The sequence below is a fragment of the Labeo rohita genome, chromosome 9 (genome assembly GCF_022985175.1).
Source record: "Labeo rohita strain BAU-BD-2019 chromosome 9, IGBB_LRoh.1.0, whole genome shotgun sequence".
NCBI lineage: Eukaryota > Metazoa > Chordata > Actinopteri > Cypriniformes > Cyprinidae > Labeo > Labeo rohita.
In genome coordinates, this window is record NC_066877.1 from 32,024,000 (window position 1) to 32,036,864 (window position 12,865).

The 12,865-nt window shown below is 37.8% G+C and overlaps 1 long non-coding RNA gene across 1 annotated transcript; it reads right to left on the reverse strand.

The window, feature by feature from the left end:
* Positions 1-9,694: 9,694 nt before the first annotated feature.
* LOC127170518 (uncharacterized) lies at positions 9,695-10,549 on the reverse strand. Its single transcript, XR_007828376.1, has 3 exons — positions 10,505-10,549; positions 10,295-10,394; positions 9,695-9,815 (listed from the first exon to the last, which is right to left on the reverse strand). It is a non-coding gene; the product is annotated as an uncharacterized LOC127170518 (long non-coding RNA).
* Positions 10,550-12,865: the final 2,316 nt, after the last annotated feature.

The window sequence follows — 12,865 nt, forward strand, 5'->3', positions numbered from 1 at the left end:
CAGTGGCTCTGGAAAGATGGCTGTAATTTGACTTGCGACAGGGGCAATGGCTCTGACTTGGCTTGACACAGAAAACGCAGTTTTAACTTGACTTGCCTTAGGAAGAGATGCTCCAGCTTGATTCGACACAGGAACAGCAGCTGTGGCTTGACTTGACTTGGAAACTTGACTTGACGCAGGAAACACCGCTGCAACTTGACTTGACTTGGAAATTTGACTTGACTCGGGAAACGCAGCTGCAACTTGGCTTGATTTGGAAACTTGACTTGACTCAGGAAATGCCGCTGCAACTTTAAATGGCTCTGATATGGCAGCTGTGACGTGACGGAGCTCTGTTTTCACCGCCATCTTGTGAACGGGCTCCGCCGTCGCCGCCATTTTGTGAGCGCACGCCGGCGCCTCCGCCATCCTGCAAACGGGCACCGCAGTCCTGCAAACGGGCACCGCAGTCGCCGCCATTTTGTGCATGGGCTCCGCTGTCGCTGCTGTATCCTGAACGCGCTCCGACGCGGCCGCCATCTGTCGCTGTCGCCGCGATTAGAGGAGCGCTCTCCGCAGCCTTCGCCAGTGCTTGAGCGCGCTCCTGCACGGCCGCCATTTCACGAGCGATCCAGGTGGCAAACGTGTTTGTGGGATCGTGCTCCGGCATGACCGCCAATCTGCGGGTGGGATGCGCGGATGCCATTACCGCGTTGTTGCGTTCCCTCTCTGCGACCCCCACGGTGCACGGCGAACCCACACACGACAACGCAAAGTTCATAAATGCCTCGAGCGAAGAGCGCGGACCCTCGCGTCTAAGCCTTGCTCTTAACGGCTCGTTCACACCGTCACAGAACACCTCAATTTGAATACAGTCCGGGAGGGTGGAATAATTTGAGATGGAGAGAAACTCACGGGTGTACTGTTCCAGTGTGCCAGATCTCTGTTTGATCCTACATAAAATCCTGTCTGTGTCCATATCTTCTGAATGTCCGGGTGGTAAGTTGCTGGATCCTGTTGTGGCCGAGTATTCTGTCACGGGGAGAACGAGACGAGAGACGAGCGGATCCATTTGCAAACCTTTATTAGGGCTAGACAGACACATAGAAAAGCAGGCAGGGTCGAGACGGGAGCAGACAGGTGCATAAGGGCTAGGCAGAGAGTAATCCATAATCCGGGCGTGGGTCGAACAGCGGCGAACGTTATCCAGGGGGCGAGGCAGGAGAATAGTCAGGCAGGCGAAAGTTCCGAAAGACAGATTAAACAAAACAACAAGGCAAAACCAGGAAACAAGACACGGAGAAACGCTTTGCATGAACGATAGATACAATTCAATACTCGGCGAGGGGTGACAGGAAGACCAGGGTATTTATACTGTCCGTGATTGGTGCAAATGGTAAGAGCAGTGGCTGATGGGAAATGGAGTCCGGGGTGTAGTGCAATAGTCAATGTGTGAGAACGAGGTGAGAGCGACGTCTGGTGGTGAGCGGAGAAAAGGACACCGACCAGATTTGTGACACTTACCATGCTTTTACCACAATTACTGTAGTTGTACTGTAACATTTGAAGTTAAAACAGTGATACTTACCATGTTTTTACCACAGTAACTGTAGTTTTGCTGTGAAATTTGAAATTAAAAAACAGTAAACAGGACACTTACCATGCTTTTACCACAATAACTGTAGTTGTACTGTGATATTTGAAGTTAAAACAGTGATACTTACCATGTTTTTACCACAGTACCTGCAGTTGTACTGTGATAGCTGAAGTTAAAACACAGTAAACAGCATACTTACCATGTTTTTACCTCAGTAACTGCAGTTGTACTGTGATATTTGAAGTTAAAACAGTGATACTTACCATGTTTTTACCACAGTACCTGCAGTTGTACTGTGATAGCTGAAGTTAAAACACAGTAAACAGCATACTTACCATGTTTTTACCTCAGTAACTGCAGTTGTACTGTGATATTTGAAGTTAAAACACAGTAAACATGACACTTACCATGTTTTTACCACAGTGCCTGTTGTTGTACTGTGATAGCTGAAGTTAAAACACAGTAAACAGCATACTTACCATGTTTTTACCCCAGTAACTGCAGGTGTACTGTGATATTTTAAGTTAAAACACAGTAAACATGACACTTACCATGTTTTTACTACATTAACTGTAGTTGTACTGTGATATTTGAAGTTAAAACAGTGATACTTACAATGTTTTTACCACAGTAACTGTAGTTTTGCTGTGTAATTTGAAATTAAAACACAGTAAACAGGACACTTGCCATGTTTTTACCACAATAACTGTAGTTGTACTGTGATATTTGAAGTTAAAACAGAGTAAACAGGACAATTACCATGTTTTTACCACGGTAACTGTAGCTGTACTGTGATATTTGAAGTTAAAACAGAGTAAACAGGACACTTACTTTGCCACAGTAACTGTAGTTTTGCTGTGGCAGTTTCAGTAAAAAAGCACAATAACCGCAACACTTATTATGCTTTTACTGCAGTATCTTTAGTTTGACTGTGATATATATAGTAATAGCACAGTGATCACCAGACTTTCTATGGTTTTACCACTGTAATGCTAGCTTTGATGTGCTTTGATGACAGATACCACATTAATCACTACACTTACTATTCCATGCTGGTAATACCTTTTAATGTAATGTAATGTAAAAAGTAAAAATTAAAAAAAAAGTTATTTTTTAACTTCCTGCAGTTCATTCATATCAGTTTAGAACTTAAATATGTTGCTCACAGATCATTATTAACATTCTCTATATAACTGTCTTTTCTTTCCCCTTTTTTTTTTTTTTTTTTTTTAATTTTTTTTAGCTGAGAAGACCTAAAGGAAGCAGTCAGCCCAGTCTTGTTTGTGGAGAGGTCTTTGTTTGAAAACAGAGAAGACAGAAAGCTGCGGAGGGAGGCATTTGCAGTGGTAGGTCTGTGTTAGTTTTACCCTTTTATCAAGCATTCCTGCTGTTATAATTTGCACAGCATATATAACACATATAACATGTTGTTCCTTAAACTTTTGCCTTGTCCAAATACCCACACTTGCAGTTTTGCACCTTGACTAATTCTATGACGTTTTTCCTGTATTTGGCCTAAGTGTTGAAGTGAACTTGAAAACCACAAGTGAGTGTAAAACTTTTCATTACCTGACGGGACACACTTATAGTGTAGTAAAAATGCATGTGTTTACAGGGATTTATTTTTAGTTTCAACTTTCCATTTTAAAATAAACTTCTGAATGTCTGTTCAGTAGTCCCTATAACAGATGGCAATTTAATTTGTGGTGCTTCTAATTAAGTGATAAAAAAGCAGTTGCAAATGGTGTACAAAATAAATATACTTCTCTTTGCATAAAACGTGCAACACTTTGTTTTACTACCAAATTATTTGTAATATCTAATTATTATAATTATTATTCATTTTTAACTTGCATTGGAAAGGTTACCGTGACCTCTCACAAGATCTCACGATTTATTCCAAAACATGATGCACGATGGGATACACTAAGCCTCCTGAGCAGTATTCAAAATGGTGTGGATTTAGTGTGCTTTAAGGGCACTGCAGTTTGGCATTATTAAGACCTGGGACAGTCTTGTGCACGCACCTCCTGTCACATGCATGTGCTATAAAGTGGCCAAGACCGGAAGTGCGGGTAATTTGACTGGGTAAAAGTTTTAAAAATGCCCCATTAGTACATCAAAGTCTTAATAATTCAATAATTCAGTTGAATACTTGTATGATATTGTACAAGTCTACTTGTAGACAGTCCTGCAACGTTTACTCTACTGCTCATTGCCTTTCAATGAGTGGAAATGCTAGTTTGATGTGTCCTGTTAGCACGTAAACATATTTAAAATAATTAGATATGAAGTTTGCTATTAATTACCTACTTTGAATAATGGATGCATGTAAAATTTGATTATACAGCATCTCTGCAGAGGCTGCTTTTATGGCCTAAAAAAATCCCCAAAGTAATGTATAATAACATGTTGCATGTAATGTAATATTTCCTTTCTTTCTGTCTTACAGGGTTTCTTGCAGATAACGCTGTCCTTCTCCATTATGCACAAGGCCGTCTTTAAATTTTTATCCCCCACACATACAGAAATGGCACCAGATCAATATTAAGACTTTGCAGGTTTTTTTTTTTTTTTCAGAAGATGCAACTTTGTTTTAAGTATAAGCTACATTTTGACCTTCCAGCAACCCATATACTGTATACAGAACCAGTAATGAAAACAATAGTTAAAAATAGTCTTTTTCGTATTGATAAAGCATTGTGTTCTCTTTTTTTAATCTTTATAAACTTTGCTTGGTGTCTTCCTAATGGTTTTATCACAAAATGATATTTTTCATGATGCTATTGTCAAATGTATGTTTCTGTGTTTGTATGTAGCAGGTGTTTCTTCCATCGTTCAGACAAGTAATGTTTATTTGGTGCTGTGCTGATTTTTATGGAGTTTTATAGACGATATGACACACTTGACATGCATGACTTCATGGTGTTATTCTGTCATATGTTTGGTATTATTTTTGATGTTAGTTTGACACATTTACATGTGTTGTTAGTTTAAGTTTTTTTAAGAAAATGCGTTTGTTTCCAGTGTTCTCTGAAAGACACACTATATGTACTGTATTGTTTTTGTTATTAGTTAACGTTTACAATTATAATTATCACTAACAATTTTAATTTGCTTTGCATTTAGTCACAATAAAAGTATTACAGTTAAAAATTTACAATGTTGTTCTTAATAATTGCTTCCCTTTTAGTTTAAATATTTATTTTTATTTTTTTTTTTTTAAGAGAAGGCAATAAAATATTTTTGTGAAGGTTTGTAAGATTTTGCATGTGGTTTGTAAAAATATTGTTTGGCACACAGACACGCACACACACACACACACACACACACATATATATATATATATATATATATATGTGTGTGTGTGTGCGTGTGTGCGTGTGTGCGTGTGGGACTTTTGTTATATATTTCTGAGTTACACACTTTAAATTATATTTTACTATAATTAATTGTATAACTATAATTAAATACATTTTTGTAATTAACTGCTTATTCTATTTATTTATTTTATTATTTATTCTTCATAGTGGCAAAAACAAGCTTGGTGACAGGATGCAGTGCAGTAGTTCGGGCACTATTTTTGACACATCAGTAAATACTGGGAAAAGCATACAAAACTATGCTTTTCATTATGCTTTATTTATTTACTGGTTTATTTATTAAGTTTTTATTCGTAGAGTTAAACTGGTAGAGAATTACAGAAACACAATAGTGAATATATTTATAACTTTAAAATCATGTAAATTACAATGTAAATGTTAGAAGCACATTTGATTAGTAAATGCACTTGTCTATGGTCAAAATAAATAAATAAATAAAAGTTATTTATTGAATTTAATTAGATAAAACGCTAGTTATGCATGTAACTGTGGTTCTGTGAATTCCGGATGACCGCCAGAGGCAGTATGAATACTTGGATTAATCGCAGCGGTGGTCCATTGTGGCATAGCGCTGACGATTCTGAGCTGCTGGTATCTTAAATGTAGGGTTGCGTTGCACCTGTGTCAGTTGGCGAGTGGCTTCAGACAGCTTTACCCTCTTTTCCAATAGTTCTGTAACATTAGGCCCAAAGAGATGCCCTGGAACAAAAGGAAGATCTCTCAAGGTTTTCTTACAGTCCTCAGGTAGTCGTGCTTGAGCAAGCCACACTTGGCGGCGGGCTGCCAAAAGCTTGGCTGTAAGATTACCCAGCTCACGGGTCACATGGCCCATGGCCAAAAGAGCCATTTGCAGGAACTGTGAAATGGAGGAATCAACATTTGCTGGTTCCAGAGTACTGGTGGCAGCAAGTAGTAATTGGCAGATTGTGTTTTCTGTACGAGTTACATAGGAGACAGACTCGTATGCTTTTTTCAGTAATGTATCCGTGCGACCACATTGCGCACTGGGACATCGCACATTCCCTCGTAGGGCCTCGTCGGGAGACACCACCAAAGCTGCAACAGGCTGCTCTATCTCTGGAGCACGACCCATCCCAATAGAATCTGCTTTAGCCATAGATGATAGAGTCCGAGCAATCTTTGAGCGCCGCTTAGGCGGACCAGCACCTGTAAGGGCATTTGAAAATTCAGCCACAAAATCTTTACATGGTGGCATGGCAAAAGAAGTCGCAGCTGTGGGCTGTCTGAAAAAAATGTTGGTTTGAGCAGATTGGGCAGGTGACTCATCCAGTCCTAAACGAGCAATTGTCATTCGAAGCACAGCCAAAGTATCATCAGAAGACGACTGGACTTGTCCAGATGACTGAACTGAGCCCTCACTAGACCCCTCTGCTGCTGGATGACCAGCGAAAGCATCCTGAGTTGAAGGCTGCACAGCAGTATCCACAGTGTCCCCATGATCATTAAAGAAAGAATCAGAAGCACTTGTAGAGAGCACATCCAGGTCAGAAAAACAAGGAGAATCAAGAGATTCCTCCCCAGCACCTTGATTCTGAACATTCACATCCTCCTGTGTTATCTTCACAGGACTAGCACATGTGACAGGTTGAAGTGACTGAAGCAGGCGTTTCAGTTCTGCCATCTCTGAAGAAAGCACAGAAACCGTCTTAGAACGCGAATTTTCCTCCATACGCGGAAATTCGTCACTTCGTGATGTGGCTTTCTTCTTAGACGGCGGGGCAGTGCCGGCTGCCGCAGACACCCTGCGTTTCTTGAATCGCGGAGGGGTTGCATCTAACTGCCCGAGTTTCACCGTTATTAGGATCCAACTCAGCAAGACGGAGCTGTCGTTCAGACGTGGGTAAGAGACTGCAACGCAGACACGGGTCTGTGAGAGCCTCTCTGAGATGTTGAACACCCAAGCACGACGGGCAGAATTCATGACCGTCATCTGGCAAAAGATTATTAGGGCACAGCTTACAAGTCAAGGGGAAACCAGTGGCAGTCGAGCTGTGAGCCATAGTTCCTCGCTATGAATACCCTCGGATATCACCGTAAGGTTCTATCTCGAATATCTCACCTCAAGTCAAGCGGAGAGATGGTAAACACGCAACAAGTCCGGAAAAAAAGAAAGAAAATACTTCAAAGAAAAAAAAATACGATTCCTCCGGATAAAACCGACAGGCAGTGCAAACAAAAAACCCGTCAAAGAGAAAAATATATATGTATATTTATCTAGATGGCCGATGGATTGAACCAAGGACACAGATTATAACCCAAATTCGAGGAGAAAACACTCGAAACAACGGAATATATAATGATTACGTTAACGGGAGACCGCTAACTTACAGGCGCGGATAACACCAGCCACCGGATCGCACCGAGAGACACAGGGTGTTACCGACGAAAAATAATGAAAACTCACCAATAGTGCTGAAAAGTTCCAAATCCTTTGACAAAGGTGTAGAAGCGCGCTGACACAGCTCGTGAGGACGATATCTTGCTGCTCTTGTAAGCTGCACTTGACAGCGTGTATATATATCACTTAATCAAGAACGACCTATCTCAAACAGGCGAGAAAGCGAAAGAGGCTGTGGTTTATAACTCCCCAGAGCTCAGCATACGTCACTACGTGACTTTGTTGGTATATTTTCTCGACCTATCTGGCAGGCGCTGCGATTAATCCAAGTATTCATACTGCCTCTGGCTGTCAGTAGGAATGAAACAGAACTATGGGTTAAGGCTGCATGGGATACAGCAAATCAATATTGCCCAATTTTTGTCAACAATAATTAATGTAGGTGTAGACATTAATAAAACATAATCTAAGAGGTAGCTAATTTAATTATGGTTAACCGAGTCTGTCCCGTCAGCCGAAAAACGGAAGGAATTTTTTTATATTTGACCATAAATGGACAAGTAAGCGTGACGCCTTTGTTCAGCTGGGATTATCTTTCAACCCATATTAAACAGCGCTTTATTAAATGAAAAAACGTTTTATTAATTAAATGAAATAAATAATATCTTTAATGGAAAACTGGATATCTAAATATGTTTATTGTGCAAATCTCTTATATTTGAGAGGGAGGCTGAAAGTTGGTATTTTACTGTGAGCAATATTTAAAATGCCTTTATAACAGCTTCCCATATATTTCAGAAAACTGTGCCCAACATTATTTAATAATAAATAGCATAAGTAGTAATCATGCCGATTTTCTCTTTGATTCGTTAATCGGACTCTAATTTACAGCCATTTGAAATATGCATTTTTTGGCTCTTTCAGGGGGTGCTACTGAGCCCCTGGGGGTAGAAGGGCAGTGAAACCTACATACATGTGTTCTCCTCATCATGGACAACAAACTGTGTTGAGTTACATTTACATCTGACAGTTTTCACAGTCCACTCTTTTCTATTCTTATATCATGCCTCGTATAGCTTTTGACAGGACATTGTGCGGCCATCTGATGAAACAGAAAAATTTGAAAGAAATGCTTTAATAATAATAATAATAATAATAATAATAATAGATTATTTCTTAGATTTTTGAGGTAAACACCAACAAATATAATGGATAAACCTGCAACAACTTGCCATTATCTATTCCCCACTGTTAAGCAGTAATCAAAGACGATTTATACACTTTGTGATATTTCACTATTACTATTGCACAAGGACAAATTCATGCAGTAGTAAAAATCACAATATAAAAATAATAATAATTAGCAAAAATCAGTGTAAATATGTCGTCCTCACGCCCTTATCTTGCTCCTCACAGGCCGGGTATCAGTAATGTGCATGCTCTTGGTTTTAATGCAGTACAAGATGCACGTTGCACGCATCATTCCTGGTACATTCTCAGTTATCCCTTAAGTGTTTGTAGCAATAAAGCCCATGGTAGCATCTTGTAATGCAAAATAATTAATCTTGTAATTCCCTTTATTTCACCGAAAATGTGCATTTTTATCACTAAATATATACAATAACTTTTTGGTGTATTGTTGTCCCCAATATCATTAATCTGATCAAAAATGTTTATGTCTTAAGTAAAAACATCAGGTTATTAATTATATGTAGTTTTTCAAGTATAACACATATATACACATATGAGCCGACCTAGTAAAATTATGTATTTACCAAGAATTTTCAATACACAATATTCACTATATTCATTTTATTGAAGCATACAGCATAAAGCTGAAAAAGTAGCATCAAGACAAATGACATTTAAGAAAAATATGGATTATTAAAATAATTAAAATAATAATGGATTATTAAAAATACATTAACATCATATATTAATCAGTTCACTGCAGCTGAAGACACACAAATGAGTGATGAAATGTCCTTAAAGTCACACAATCCATTCCAGTCAACTTTGATACAGATCATGTGGTACATATAAGATATTTGATACTGTTTGAGAAAATAATGATTCATCATCATCGCATCTAAACTGGTGTCTTGCCCATTTCCCCATCATGATCTTCTTCTGTCTTGTCTGTAAACAGTTTGTGGTTGATATCCAGCACCGATGTGGTGTAGCTTTTTCATAGCCGGAGGATCTCTCACTCCTGACATCCCATTTTCAGACAGTTCCGAGACCTGGTCAGAATAAAACAAAAAAAAAACACAAACAATTCAGATGAATTTGTTTAATGGACAGTCAGCTCAGTTTATGTTCTGCATGATATTGGGTGAGTAACTATGGTCCTTAAGGTACTGTACACATACCTTTTTTAAGATTTTAAGACTTTTTGAGAAGCTTTTTCTTTGAAGACAATTTACAACATCCTCTTCTTTCTCTCCTTTCAAGAGCATCACTCGGTTAAAACCCCTCATTTGGCTGATGAGATCATCTGTACAAAGTAAAATGGTTGAAATACTGCAAAAAGAATTTTACTACTGCAGTAAATGTGTCTCTTTCGTCTAGAATCTTTCTCCAAAGTTCATGACTTCTCTTGCTTCTATCTTAAAACACAAATGTGTTTTAGTCTGTGTAGTGTAAGGCCTCGCTTCAAACCAATCAATTATTAATCAACAATTTGTTACAACACAGCATTTACAAAACAATTAAATAATGTAAATTGTTTACATCAACTAAACCACTTTTACAACACTGCTGAAAAACAGTTGATGTGGTTTTTAAAAACTTAAGATAAAAAATGTTCCAATCACACTTTGCTAACATGCTATAATTGTAAGTTGTACCCAGTAAATAAATAAAATTACAAATTATTACAAAAAAGAATAATCACTGCTGACAAGAACAGTCCTGTGAGAGATCATCATAAAATGCTGTACTACATAATCCAGCATTGCTCCAGTATAGACATACCAGTGGACATGCACACTTTTCTGTCTTCTTTGTTTGGGCGCAAGATGGCCATATTCATTCCTCACCCTGAACAAAGGACTTCCTTGGTCTTCCTTCTCTTCTGTAAAACAAGAAATTCTCTACTTACTCTTAAAAATATAATTAAGTTTATTTAAAATAAGATTCAGACCAGAGCATTTGATAAGTAAATGTTCATTAAAAAAAATGTACCTGGGAAGGGCTGATCATGGCAAGACTCGCTGAGACTCAGTAATAAAAGGCTCTTTTAGTTTTTAGGAAGGTTTGTGAGGGTTCGTAAAGGAGCTGTTGTTTAGATATTAAAGAGACCTAAAAATGAAGGACAGCACAATCTGTGAGTTATCCTGTAAGACAGAAAAGGAAGAAGATACTATTACATTACATGCAACTTGTTGGTTTACACATTAATGTGGGTTCTCTTTTTTTTAGACTGTAAAAACAGCCTCTGTAATTATATGTTAAATTAAATAATTAAATGTTAAATGCATCCATTTTTAATAGTAAGTCCTTAAAATCAAGGTACATATCTAATGAATTCTTTTAAACATGTTTACATGCTAACAGGACACATCAAACTAGCATTTCTACTCATTGAAACAGATAAATTACGAGGTGCAGAGAGACATCATGTAATGTTGGACAATGAACTGACAGGGCCCATTTGAAGTAATTTATTAAGAAGCCAATGGACGATATAAAGTTTCTGACTGTGCGGGGCATCTGACTGCTTTCCAAAAAGGGGCACAATTGATTTACAAATATTGTGTCAAATGAGACTGTACAGACACTGAGGCAATGAGCAGTAGAGTAAACGTTGCAGGACTGTCTACAAGTAGACTTGTACAATATCATACAAGTATTCAACTGAATTATTGAATTAAGACTTTGATGTACTAATGGGCCATTTTTAAAACTTTTACCCAGTCCAATTACCCACACTTGCGGTCTTGGCCACTTTATAGCACATGCATGCGACAGGAAGTGCATGTGCAAGACTGTCCCAGGTCTTAATAATGCCAAACTGCAGTGCCCTTAAAGCACACTAAATCCACACCATTTTGAATACTGCTCAGGAGGCTTAGTGTATCCCATCGTGCATCATGTTTTGGAATAAATCGTGAGATCTTGTGAGAGGTCACGGAAACCTTTCCAATGCAAGTTAAAAATGAATAATAATTATAATAATTAGATATTACAAATAATTTGGTAGTAAAACAAAGTGTTGCACGTTTTATGCAAAGAGAAGTATATTTATTTTGTACACCATTTGCAACTGCTTTTTTATCACTTAATTAGAAGCACCACAAATTAAATTGCCATCTGTTATAGGGACTACTGAACAGACATTCAGAAGTTTATTTTAAAATCCAAAGTTGAAATTAAAAATAAATCCCTGTAAACACATGCATTTTTACCACACTATAAGTGTGTCCCGTCAGGTAATGAAAAGTTCTGCACACACTTGTGGTTTTCAAGTTCACTTCAACACTTAGGCCAAATACAGGAAATACGTCATAGAATTAGTCAAGGTGCAAAACTGCAAGTGTGGGTATTTGGACAAGGCAAAAGTTTAAGAAACAACATGTTATATGTGTTATATATGCTGTGCAAATTATAACAGCAGGGATGCTGGGTAAAACTAACACAGACCTACCACTGCAAATGCCTCCCTCCGCAGCTTTCTGTCTTCTCTGTTTTCAAACAAAGACCTCTCCACAAACAAGACTGGGCTGACTGCTTCCTTTAGGTCTTTTCAGCTAAAAAAAAAATTTTAAAAAAAGAGAAAGAAAAGACAATTATATAGAGAATGTTAATAATGATCTGTGAGCAACATATTTAAGTTCTAAACTGATATGAATGAACAGCAGGAAGTTAAAAAATAACTTTTTTTGTTAAATTTTACTTTTTACATTACATTACATTAAAAGGTATTACCAGCATGGAATAGTAAGTGTAGTGATTAATGTGGTATCTGTCATCAAAGCACATCAAAACTAGCATTACAGTGGTAAAACCATAGAAAGTCTGGTGATTACTGTGCTATTACTATACATATCACAGTCAAACTAAAGATACTGCAGTAAAAGCATAATAAGTGTTGCGGTTATTGTGCTTTTTTACTGAAACTGCCACAGCAAAACTACAGTTACTGTGGCAAAAGCATGGTAAGTGTCCTGTTTACTCTGTTTTAACTTCAAATAGCACAGTACAACTACAGTTACTGTAGTAAAAACATGGTAAATATCATGTTTACTGTTTTCACTTTAAATTTCACAGTGAAACTGTAGTTAATGTGGTAAAACATGGTAAGTGTCATGTTTACTTTGCTTTAACTTCAAATATCAGTAAAACTGCAGTTACTTAGGTAAAAGCATAAGAATCCTGTTTACTGTGTTTTAACTTCAAATATTACAGTACAACTTACAAGAACTGTTGTAAGTGTTGTGGTTACCATGATTTTACTACAAATACAACTTACATCTTTAAACCTGATATGAATATTAAACTGATTGAAGGTCTATGGCATGTCACGTGACAGATTCGTGACAGTTT